We start from the raw sequence: 13,422 nt of genomic DNA, 5'->3' as shown, positions 1-13,422 counted from the left end.
GGGGACTCAACTACATCATGCTGTGATGTAACCTGTGTTAGACCTTCTAGATCAAATCCTTCACTTCACAGGCACTCCATAACTTCACTTTCTATTTTTTTAACTTCTACTTTGCTAGTCTTCTTTTCTATGTTTCATCTTTGTGATATTATTTTTTATTGTGAAATGTTCCATATCCAGATGCCTTTGCCTGCATTTCTCTTTTAATATCTTTGGGGCTAATTTCTTTATATTGATTAATTTGGCTTTCTCCTTTGCATAACTATTACACCATATCAAATCTCTCTCCCATATGGGACCACTGCTGTTCAGACAGACAGTATGTCTGTAGTCTGGTACATCAACAAACATGGAAGAACCAGATCTTATGTGCTATGTGGTGAAGCAATGAGAGTGTGGCAAATGGGTGATCTCTTCTGACCACTTTCTCATAACAAAACACAGACCAGGGAAGACCAGTGTGATTCTAGACAAATTAAGCAGGTTCATTCTGATCCCTCAGGAGTGATATCTCAATTTCAAAGTGGCGGAGAGAATTTTCCATTGATGGGGCCAGCCATGCTGCAATCTTTTTGCTTATTCCCTCAACAACAAGTGCAGCAGGTTCTTTACCCGCTTCCCTGGGGGGAGTCACAGAGAGATGCTATAGTCCACAATTGGCCCTCTGGTCTCCTGTATGCCTACCCCTCATTACCTCGAATCCCCAAATTTCTACTAAAAACTTATCTGTTAAAGAGCACTGTTATCATTCCATTTTGACCTCATCAAATATTATTTCCCTTCATGTGGCTTCATTTTCTGCATTCATCCTGGATACTGGACCCTTGTCCAGGCCTCCTGTCTCACCTGACAGGGATGACTCATCTGGACACAACAGACCTCAGTGTACTGCATGGTTTCTCCAGTTCCTCTTATTTCTAGACAGCCCAGGCTTTCCTCCCAGTTCATCATATTTTATTACCTTCTCAAAAGGAAAATTACAGAAGTAAATGGAAGATATTTGCTTTCTGGACCCTTAGGAGAGATTCAGACACCTTTTTTGGCCCTATACCAGCTGTACTTGAGTTGTCAGCTTCAACTTTCAATGAAGGGGCTGTTTTTTTCTACTATTAAGGTGCAGTTGGCTGCCATTTCAAACTTCTGTCTTGGTGAAAATAATTCTTCCTTAGCTTCTTCAAGATTATGTAAAGCATTTCTCAAAGGCACCTTCTTGCTTAGACCTCTAGTTAAGTTGCCTACTCTTCCTTGGGACTTAAGTATCCTACTTCAAGGTCTGGTTCAAGGCCCCTTTGAACCTTTAGCCAGGACAGTCCTTAAGTGTTTGTCCTGGAAAACTATTTTTCTAGTTGTTATTACATCAGCTAAAAAAGTATCTGAACTTACGGCTTTCTTCTCCAAGCCTCCTTACCTGGTTTTCCACAAAGACAGGGTTTCCTTACAGACCAAAATTTCCTTTCTGCCTAAGATAGCTTCTGAGTCTTATATTAACCAGGTGATTAACATCCCAGCTTTCTTTCCAAATTTCTTGAATATGGGAGAATGTATGCTCCATTTTTTGCATGTACATAGACAACTTTGGTTCTATCTGACTGACCAATTGTTTGTATCCTTTTCATCTGACAGATTGGGCACAGCAGTTTCTAAAGTTACTCTGCCAAATGGTTAACTTTTGTCTATAACAAAAGAGAGCTGTCTTTGCCTAAGCCCCCTGGAGCTCATTCCACAAGGTCTATGGATGTATCCCCAGCTTTTTGGTCAAGAGCATCTATAAATGACATTTGTGCAGCTGCACTTTGTCCAGTGCTCTTACTTTTATTGCTCATTACAAGTTGGATTTGGTTTCTGGTAATAGAGCTGCCTTTGGCTCCACAGTACTCTTGAAATATCCTTCAATGAGGACCACCCATGGTTAATTTAGCTGAGGACTGTGTCCCATCAGTTCAGGAATGAATGAAAATGACATCAGATAAAAAAGTTATGTATTCACCAGAACAATACATCTGTGTTGTCTGTTTTCATTATTCCTCAACATCCCACCCTCTTACCTCTTTCCCTTTACTCCTGCAGAATCTTAAGGGATAATAGTTGGGAATCTGTGTTCCTTGTTTGAGCTCCCATTTTATCATTTTAATCTATATCTTTTAATTTCCTTAGGGTATTATCCATGGTTTACTGGGGGCAGCAAACTCAATCTGAGGGATGTTAGGTTGGTGGAGCATTATGGGTAAACAGATGAGCTTGAGAGTTGGATCCAGGGATCTGGAAGAAGTGGCTAAATCAGATCCAAATCAGATCTGAAACCCATCAGTTGAGGAAGAATGAAATTGGACAAAGCACCCGTACCATTATGGTGAGTACATAACTTTTTTTATCGACTAATGTCTAACAAATGGAATAGGTTAATTCAAGCATAAAAAAGGAAATTGGCTAGTACTAAAATGACCTACAAGGGCACATAATCTACTACTTACCTTTGAACCTATGAACTGAGTTGGTACTTTGCTGTGCTGGCCCTCATTGGGCTGTCTGGATGACCACAAGTTGTGTCTGTGTGTCGCTTCATTGCCTATGTGTGTGCATGACTGTCTTTCAGGATGCCATGGTGGTGATGTCTGCCATGTCAGTCATCCTCTGGTCTTCATAGCACTGGTTTTCCCCTTATTGTGGTGCTTCTGTATTACTAAGTTGTCCTATTCGCAGTTTGTAAGCACCATGCTATTTCTAATACACACTTGATTAGCTGTGGGCTGTGTTGTGCTACAGGCTGTGTGCTGTTTAGCACTAACAGACAGGCATCATTGGTCTTTAGAACCCAGCCTATGTTTTCTTCTGTTCTTTGCTTAGTTTTTAGAATAGGGTTCTGTAGGTTAGTTTGTAGTATGAAAGAGAGTGGTAGGATTTCTTGAAAAAAGAGTTCTCCAAATTAACTTGCTTGTGAATATTCCTAGTAGAACCTTCTGATTTTGTTTTTTTTTTCTCTTTATTGTAAGTTTAACTTTTTTAAGTTAAAGATGCTATGTTACTTCTAGTATAACATTGTTCCTGGTGGTCATCTCCTTATTTTGCCTCAAGTTATACAAAACTGACATTGTCCAGTTGGTATTGCCCTCCTTTTATCTTTCTTTTCTTTACCACATTTCCTGACTTGTGCACCTCCTTCCATTTTCCTTTTATGCAATTTTATATAATACTAAGGGTTCTCAGATATACCTATTTTTCCTCTGAACATTCTTCTTGTTTCCTGTTTTGTATAAGTCCCTGTGTTATAAATAGGGTCAATCTACTCATCTCTACTACAACTATATCACCAATGGAGCAGGAAGTTGCCCTGCTACAAGCCACTGGACAAGTCTTCCTACTTTTAATTTCTGACAGATGAAGCATCAAAGTAGAACTTTCATGAATTACATCAATCTCTAAAGTGTAGTGACCAACTGTTATGCAGGGTAGGCAGAAAAGCTTACAGAGCAAACCTAGAAAGTGATGAGGGCCTACAAAGCAGAGATGAGGAGATGTGGTATGTGGTAAGATTTTTACTGAGGATTAGATGGTTCAGCATGAGGTAATTAAGTTAACCTGGTGAGACGTGCAGTCCTTAAGTGTTGCCAATATCTTTCAATTAATGCTCTTACTGATGCCATTAATATACATAATGATACTTACACACTAAAGGACAGAAGGAACATTTTTTTCAGAGCCAGAGAATGCTGTTCTTCTGCCAGTCATTTCAAATGATCTTAGTGAGACAAGCAGATGTACAGCTATCACTACAGAAGGAAACAGGGTTTTGGGAAGGGGCTGTCATTATAGAAGGAAGCAGAGGTTTGGGAAGGAATGCATACCTTTGGCAACCTGATTTCCATGGGGGGTGTTGAAAGAAGAGTTGTATCTTATTCCATTTGTTAAACAAGACTAAATTTTTTTGAATTACATTTTTCACAAGTAAGCAGACCCAACCACAGGGGCCTTTTATAGTCATGACCTAGGTTACACTAAAGGAGTGCAGTGACAATAGTATAATAGGATATTGTATTATTATTTAAATAACATTTGTTAACCATGAAAGTGGACTAGTCTGGGGACCTTTTTCAGCTATGATATGGACCTATGTAGGCAATAAAATTGTGGTAGCATAAAGAAACAATGAAAGAAAGAGTGATAAAATATAACACTTCAAAAGAAAAGAAAAGAAAATAAAGTAATATTTATATTAATAGCAATATGTACAACAGGGAGGGTTACAATTCTGGTAGTAATTTATAAATTCAAGTAGTAATTTATATCAATAAATCACCAAATAAATATTATACAACATAAAAAGGCATTAAGTAAGGTATCAAGTAACCAAAACCCATAATCATAGAAGAGGATGACAGTAGGCTATATTATAATAAACATTCTTTTATTTTACTGAGCATTTGGTCATTTATCTCAGATGATATCTCGTGAGACTCAAATTGGTACTCCTGTGTAATTTTGGTTGTCTGTATGCTGGTCTAGCGTGCTGTTTTATGTAAGAAAATGGTAATGATTCTGGTGTGCATATGTGTGCAGAATACTTTCTCCAGTAGTATATGGCAGACACAGCAAGCATTACATGGAAGCAGACACAGCAAGCATTACATGGAAGCTTGTCACACATTACAGTTGTCTGAGCTTTATTGAGCTTATTGATGGATGTTTTATGGTGTGAGAAATTAAACTGCATATTTGTTTTGAGCATTGTGTATTACAAATATATAACTCGGGTCAATTTTTTTTCAGTTTCTTAAATTGAAGTGATATTTCATCCTTCACTTCAACTTATCTGAAACCCTTAGAGTATTTTGTTCTCATGAGTAAAACATGGTTCATCTGCAACAACCAGGGATTCTGTAACTGAATGACAGTTCAGCAGTAAAATGGAAACTGCAAATAGAATTTCAAAAAGCCTCAAAATATAAATTTTTCTATGTTCCTACAAGACTGAAGGTTATTTACTAGTTTTACCTTACAAGGAATGAGAAACTATATCATCAGTGAGGGAAATATTTTCAGTTTATTCCTCATTTATGCATTACAAGAAATTGAGGCTGAGTAGAAACCATTGATACTTATGCTGCTGGGCAAAAAATCTTGCACATTTGATGAGTTGTATGATTTAACAAGAAACAAAATAGTGGTCTGTGCTATAAAAATGAGCAAACAAAAGGAAAGCTTCTTAGAGTAGGAAACCTGACCTTTTCAAAAGTTGTGAATATATATCACAGCATGTAAGATAAAATGCAAGCCAGATTATGAAGTAAAATGATATATAAAGTGAGAACACACAGTAACAATAAGAACAACAGTGAACACCATAAAGACCACCAGAAATGTGGTGTGGTTGTAATTCGGGCCTTTAGTGCTTGATTTGGTTACAGGCACAAGAAGAAAGAATGCCACTGCTAAGCTGTGGTAGAATCATTTAAAAATAGTGTTCAAAAGAACATGCTTGATATTGAGTCAGTACAAGAAAACTAAACGTTTGCTGGTACTGTTAAAATGGAAAGAGTTAATTATATGGATCAGAAAACAGAGGCAGTACAGCAAGGTGGACAAACTGTCGAGAAAAGTATAGAGTTAATAAATAACATTTTTATTTTAAACTAGACACTGGGTACAAAGTATGTATTTTTTCAGAAAAAAAAATGTAATTCAAGTGTTGGTACTGCAACACGGTGAAAGTAAAACCATGCACATGTTAAAGACTTATTCTGAACTCCAATAAAGCCATTGCATCAAAAGATATTTTCATGCAAGTATAAAATGGAATGTATCAAAAAAGTAGAAAACTGGTAGGCAGAGAGACATAAAACAAAGTCTGTTTAATAAAACACAAATAATAAACACAGAATAAAACTTTAAAGTTTGATTCCATGTTTATTAGTTGTGTTTTATTAAACGGACTTTGTTTTACGCCTCTCTGCCTACCAGTTTTCTTCTTTTTTTGATACAATTTTTGCCTTTTCACTGGTTGCTCTTTTTGCTTTGGATAAAATGGAATGTTCACAGTCCTTTTTCAAGTAGTAGCAATGGATCAGGATGATAATTTGTATAATAGATTAGTAGTAGTTGAGCATGGCGAAAAGTACTCTTAGTATACAATCATAGAGTGATTATGTGCAAGAGCTCTCAGAATGGTTACAGATCCATCAAGACCATTTTACAGAGTATAGATAAATCTGATTTTCTTTATAGGTTTGGGTAGCTTGCCAGGAGAGTATTATATTCAAATTAGCTCCCAGCTTGTAACAAAAGTAGTTTAGAACTGTGCAAGAAGTGACTGAAAGGAAAGCCTAAGTGTCATAAGTAATAGAGCCACCAGAATAGGTGAATGTTATAGTTCTTGTTATGAAGCAAGACAGGATCCCCCAATTGATGAACTACTAGGGTGCATCAGTCACAAGAAGATCATGATGAAACCTATACATCTGCTAAACAAATTGAAATTGTACAGTTTTAAATTGAATAACAGTGTAAAATAACAGTCAGAAGTCTGATGCATATGGTCATTACCTTTACATCAAAGGGATAGAAATCTAACTCTAACAAAAAGGCAAAAGAGCCAATGCCAAAAGTAGAAGCAGACAGGTATTAATGAGATATCTTGGAATGCTGTAGTATTTGCAGAATACCTAGACTGTCTGAAATTATTCTGCATGTTAGAAGACTTCTAGAGTAATATGTGCATTAGCAATGGGCCTGTGAACATGAAGGAGATGTGAAGTTTTTAAAAGATGAAGAAACTAGTAACAGAAGCATGTATATTGAAGTATTATGCCATAAATAAGCCAGCAGTGTTACAACTGGATACATGTCAGGGTGATACAGGAACTACGATCTTACAGGAAAATAAATCACTTGCCTAGGGGTTAAGTGATTCTGCAAATGCACTAAAGCGAGGCATGCTGAAAGAGAAGGAGTTACTGCCAGCAAGTGGATGTGAAAAATGTCCTTGACTATACTTATGACAAAAACAGTAAACAGAAACAGACCTTAAATGGTATAAGATACCACTAAGATTTACAAGTGTAATCTGTAAAGGGATGACCCGAAAAGTGAATTTTAGGCCTGACAAGGAACTAAATACAGAAGATGAGTATAATGTACTTAGCAGAACAGAATGAAGATTTGCTAGAAGTGCTTCAGGTTCTTTGGATACTACTGCAGTTACCAATTACAAAAAAGAAATAAAAAAATATAGAGATGCACTGACACTAACTGACAGCAAGAGGTTAGCTAGAGAAAGAAAAATATCAGTAAGAAAGGAAGATGAGTCTTACTTTTCCTTAGCAAAGGACAACTTTACATATTTTTCAAAGAGAAAATAAGCTGTGTCCAAGTCTTATGCAAAGTTGACAAGATTATTGTACTTAACCAGCTTAGGGAAATGTGAATGAGATAATACATGACTCTAAACTTGAAATAGTTAAGTGCAAGTAAAGCCCTAGATGCATATGTTGGCAGAAGGATCAGCTCTATTTCTTCTATAATTCTTTATGAAGCTAGAAGTGGGTCAGAGAATACAGATAGTATGTGAGCTGCTAAAAGCAAAAGATCTAAAAATATTTGAAAGAGAGAGGACAGAGACGTAGGACCATAATTAGATATTGCAGTGGTTCACTCACTTGAAGTAGGTATTACTGCTACCAGACACCAAAAAAATCAGAGAATATGCCAGAATGAAAGAGCTGGTTAAAATAAGAGATGGCAATTAGGTAATACAAATCTACCCATAATGAGTTTAGGCGGTCATATGTGACATTTGCAATTATGTTTTTTTTTCTTTTTAGTCATGGCTCTGCTGCCGGCACCCTACTGTCTCATTCATGTGAGAGCCAGGATCATTCATTCCAAAAACAGAGCAAGAGCTCTGTGACCAGTTTATATCATGTCCAGGACGAAAAAGTTGTCAGCCCATTTGTTGTAATGAAGGCAAGAGTTGAGTATGAGAGAGTAGACAAACGTGCTAGTAATAAAAGCCTCCCACCCATCCTAACTCAAATCTCTTGGTTTCCATAGCCATACTAAGTGAGATCCTGTACATGCCTCAATATGTCATAGGATCATAGGAAGTTACTAGGCTAATGGTCCTAGGGCCCTTACAAGCCTAGCCAAGTTCTACTCTTACTTCAATGATCAGCACCTATTGCCTCTGTCCAAGAGAGATTCAGGTGACCCCTGAGGTGAATTTACAGTTACCCATCCAGTCATCCAGATTGCGTTTGAAGAGGGCCAATGAGGTGCTGTGAAGTGGGAGTCTGTTCCAAAGGTGTGGTAACGTCTGGGGCACAAATCTGTCCCTCCAACAGGTTCTATTAAACTCGCATACCAGGTTAAGGTCTTTACAGTGAATACCTCGTGTACCATTTGACTTGCGGATATGCAGCATTACCATTAAAGCAGGGTCAGAGATTGTCTTATATGCAAGGCAGAGATCACCTCTGAGCAGTATATATGAAACAGAATAAAGTGACAGTGATTTCAAATGATTCACATAGGACAGATGCTGAAGATCTTGAATTTTTCTTGTGAGGAACCTTTGTGGTCTCTCCAATTGCTGCAGGTGTTCAGCAAGGTACATACCAAAAGGGGCATTGTACTCAATTATTGGCCTGATGAGGGAAGAGTACAGTAAGGTTATAACTTCTTTTTTTTCTGGAGGAAATGCTCTTACTTATGAGATAAGCAATGTAAAATGCCCTTCTTACCAATGTGGAGACATTGTGATCAAAGGTAAGGTTGTTGTCAACATGTGTGCCCAGGTCTCAAACCACTGAGCATGTACATAGGGTATTGCTATTGATATGGTAGTAAGCAGGAACATCACTCTTATCAAAAGGGATGATAATACATTTTTTGCATTGATTTTAAGGCCATGACTTTGGCACCAATCATTTGTTTGTATAAGACCCTCTTGTAGGATGTTGACATAATTTGGAGATTCTATGACTGTTCCCAGTTTGCAGTCATCAGCAAACTTTGTCAGTCACAAACATTTAGTTTTTGCTTGTACTTCGGAGAAATAGATTCCAAATAGTAGAGGTCCTAGGACACATCCCTGTGGAACACCACTGGTTATATGTGTGCTGTTGGAGGTGGATTCCCCTACTTTGACTATATGTGTTTTGTCAGTGAGCCATTTAGCAACCCATCTAATGATATTAGGGTTGATACCTAGCTGGTTGAGTTTTTCAATAATGCCTGAGTGGGGGATAGTGTCAAAAGCCTTGGCTAAGTCTAGGTAGGCTGTATGCACAGATTTCCTGTTGTCCAGGGCCTTGATGACTGTCTCAAACAAGTCTACCAGGTTTAATAGGCATGATCTTCCTTTAACAAATCCAAACTCAGTAGGGACAAGTATTTGGAGATTACCTACATCTTTGTTGATAAGGTCCATGATGAGTCACTCCATAGCCTTGCAGATAAGGCCAGTCAGGCTAATAGGTCTATGATTCCTGGGCTCAGTGAAGCATCATCTTTGTGCAAGGGAATAACATTGGCTGTTTTCCTTTCAGCTGGGATGAAGCCGGGGCTTAGACTATGATTGTAAATAATACCCAGTGATGTTGCTATTTCTTGTTTTACCTCATTTAGGATGCACCCTGGGATGTTATCAGGTCCCACAGATGCTGTGTTTTTTGGCCTTAGAGAAGGTGTTTATGACCTGGTCTTTAGAGATACAAGGTAGGTGACAGGTAGTAAGGAGTGAAGTTTTCACAGAATCTGTCAGCCAACAGGTTAGCTATGTCCTCAGACTCAGTTTATGTGGTATCATTAACTACAAGTTTGACACAAATGTGGGCTTTTCTTTTTATGTTACAGATGTAACTAAAGAAGGCCTTATGGTTATCCTTAGTTGAGGAAGCTAATTTGGATTCATAATTTGCTTTAGAGGACTTCACAAGAAGTCTTATTTGCTTGTTTAAGCTGAGGAGGGAGTGTTGCCAATTTAGGGCTCACTCCCTCTTACTGTTAGACAACAATTTCTTCCTCTTATTGTAAAGCCTGTTAATGGAAGTTGTCCACCAGGCAGGTTTGCTCTTCCTTGAGGAGATTGATTTGGTCCTGTCAGGTACATGTGTGCAAATCTCCCTGGCTTATGTGCAACACTAAGACAAACTAGTCCAATAGCTGCACCTACATTGCCCCAGCACTTCCACTGAGGTCATAAGAACAGCAGGAATTTGAAAGCTGGTCCCATTTAAAGTGGTTGAAATGTAAACTTTGGTGCAGTTAAGATGTTGCCTTACTTGGGACCTTAGCTCTTCTTAGCTTTTCTGTATCTTGCATGGTCATTTTTTTCAGCTCCATATCTGGATTATTAAAGAGGAAGGAGTCAGGCTTGAGTTGTGACTTACTGCCAAAAAAGCAGCAACTTTAAGTAGGATACCATAGTTATTATAGAACTGCATACACTGATGGACATACACTAGTGCCCAAGGTGGCTTTTGTTTCATATTGTAGAGGGGTTATAAGGGAGACAAAATGAAAGGCCTACAAAAGAAAGTACTTCTGAAGAAACTGGAACAGCTTAAGAGTGGCAGTGTAGCAGTAGTTATAATTAAATGTGTGGAAGGATAGCTTATAGAATCATCTCTGTGATGTGGTAACAAGCTTTATTGTCTACTCCTGGGTTTGACTGGTAGTTGGTCAATCTGCCAGTTGCCTTTTCATTGAAGACTTGTTTGCTCAGGGCTAGCTGACCAAATAAAAACTTTAAATGTGCTCTATTTTGTAATGTACTTCATGGTTTTGCAACCTCAAAGTTCATTGTAGAGGGCACAAACATATGATTTCACATTGCTCGGGAGATGTTTCGGGCAAAGCCCCTCCCACATAAAAAAAGGCATCAGAAGTATTAATTGGTGAACTAGCTGACTGTTTTTTGACAAAAATGTCATTGGTGGAGGAACTTATATCTCTGATTACCTCAGTTTCCTTTTGCTCACTAAACCAGTCAGCTCTCCTGTCTTGTTGCTGAAAAAAGACACTTGTGTTTACACGACTTATCTAGTTAATGCATCAGTAATAAATAAAACAGCTAAAATACAGATGAAAAACCTCACAGGTCTATTGCAGAACTTAATGAAATTACCTGGATGGATTCTTGGACAGGTATGATACACGAGGGTGTTATAAGTTGTAAATTAGTATTTTATGAATATATGGTGAGATAGGGGTTAAGCAAAGGGGTTGCTTTATAAAGTGGAAATAGAAGAAGGATCAGTAATATAGTGGGAGGGATATGTGTGAGTGTGCAAAATATTTTAAAGGTTTAAGCAGAGTGAGATAGGAGTGAATGTGTGATGTTAGAAAAATTGAGGTAAGACAAGATAATTGAAACATTAAGACAGGGGACATTAAGTACAGCTTCTCTGGTTGAATTGTGAACTTTAAGGTCATTACCACTAAGAATAATAAAGAATGCCATAAATTACACATATCTAGCCATTTCTTTAGCAGAATAAGGGATCTGTGTCATTTCTCAAACTTGACACTTAATTTAATCTGTCAAATATCAGACAGAAAGATAAGGTTGTTTTTTTGTGTCAAGCTCCATTTCTAAACTTAAAACATGAAACTATAATAAGACTGAAATTAGTAAACATGAAACAAAGCAAATTAGAACCGTACTCTATAAATACAAATTTTGGTTCTTAGCTTAGTCACTTCAGAACATAATTCTCAACTTTTATCTCCAGAGTTCAGGACATAATAATAATAATAATAATAATAATAATAATAATAATAAAAGGCCCCTAATTAAGGACACTTTAAATGTGGTTACTGTTAACTTATAACTTCACAAAATGATTTCCAATTTTAGGAGGGATGGCTCAGATCTGGACAGCTGAGAGATATGCTTCAGAAAGTGAAATAAGCAAATACGAAACAACATAATTTATAAAGCTTAAAACCACATTTTAACAAATACCATCAAATGCTATGAAAACAGTTATATTTAAAAATAATATTCCAGCAATACCAGACACATTTTACTAAGCAAACTAGTGTAATCAATGCCTGTAGCATGAAGAACACAAATAATAAAAACTTGTTCTAATGAGTGCCACACCCAGGAAATACCTCTCAAATGATTGTGACACAGAGCTGTGATTTTTTTCCCTCATATTTAGCCTTACTTTTCTTAGGTGTACTGATTTTCTTTATAAAGTTGTACATGTTAAAAGATACAGGCTTTATTAAATAATTTAATTAATAACACTCAAGGTTTTGTTATCATTAACTGAAATTACTTAGCAACTAAAGGCGTACTGTGTAAAATAAGAGAGCTGCACTTTATCACATACTACTGCCTACCTATGCTTTGAATGAATTAGAATTTTCATTTGTGATATAATGGTGGCTTTTTCTATGTATTCTGACCAACATTATCAATCAAAATGCATAGCAAGGTTGGAAAGATGTAGTGGTATAAAAAGCACAAAATTATTCCCACTGTATGATATCTACTAATGCTTGTGTCTAAGGATCCCTTGCCCTCCCCAAGAATGTGTGTATGGTAGTGCTCTTTCCAGAGGGTCCCATCTCACCTTCCACAGTGTTGAAATTATTGCTGACTGCCTAAGGTTTCCTTCCCAGCTTCCACAGTTTTATAATAATATTGGTTTCCTGGGGCAGAGTGTGGGTGTGAGTGAGTGGTATGAATGAACTACAGCAGCAGGGCTAGCCACCCGGTGGTGTAAACCTTGGCTCAAGATGATTGTCACTGCTGAAGTGACTCCCCAACCCCATGTGCAAAATGGGAAAAGGGGTTGAAGATGGATGGATGGTTGTTTGGGGCACTCCATCTCACCTTTCATATCAACAAAATGAATGCTTGCTATACAGGGAATCATCCTCTCTCACCTCATATTCCAGTAGAATGATGTTCATTATTCAAAGTACCCATCCCTGTTTTTGCATAGTTCTTTCAGTACCATGCTAGTATGCTGTTATACGTACACTGGGAGTATTAGAGTAAGTTATAAATATGTGCTATGTTATGAGGCTGCACTGAATCATTAATATGCTTCATTATGCTGGGTTACCAGAGCACTGTGCACCTCGTATAAATCAACCTAAGTTAGATATATGCAAGGCAGGCAGTACAGAGCAGTTACACTGAGCAGAGGCAGCTACTGAGGGGCAATAGCACAATCAGGTAGCAAAACAGTACGAGTAAGTCATAGTAAAACTGAGACTGCTTAATGCTGTGACACTCTGCTACAAACCATGATAATATGCAGAGAATCCGGCCCAATTCTGTACAGTCCCTCCATCTGACACGCCTGTATTTGTCTACATAACAGTGGAATCCTCATTTCTATTATTCTTTGCTAAACTCTTTCTATAGTGCAGATAATCACAAGTCCTTTATGCTGATTTGTGCTGTAT

The 13,422-nt window shown here is 37.5% G+C and overlaps 1 protein-coding gene across 1 annotated transcript in view; it reads left to right on the top strand.

The window, feature by feature from the left end:
• Positions 1-13,422, top strand: part of RYR2 (ryanodine receptor 2) — a 6,224,161-nt gene that overhangs the window by 3,997,533 nt on the left and 2,213,206 nt on the right. The window lies entirely within an intron of this gene.

The sequence above is a fragment of the Protopterus annectens genome, chromosome 1.part2, assembly GCF_019279795.1.
Source record: "Protopterus annectens isolate FY-2018-M chromosome 1.part2, PAN1.0, whole genome shotgun sequence".
Classification (NCBI taxonomy): domain Eukaryota; kingdom Metazoa; phylum Chordata; order Ceratodontiformes; family Protopteridae; genus Protopterus; species Protopterus annectens.
Note: the sequence above shows the minus strand (reverse complement) of the source record. Positions and strands in the feature narration are given on the sequence as shown.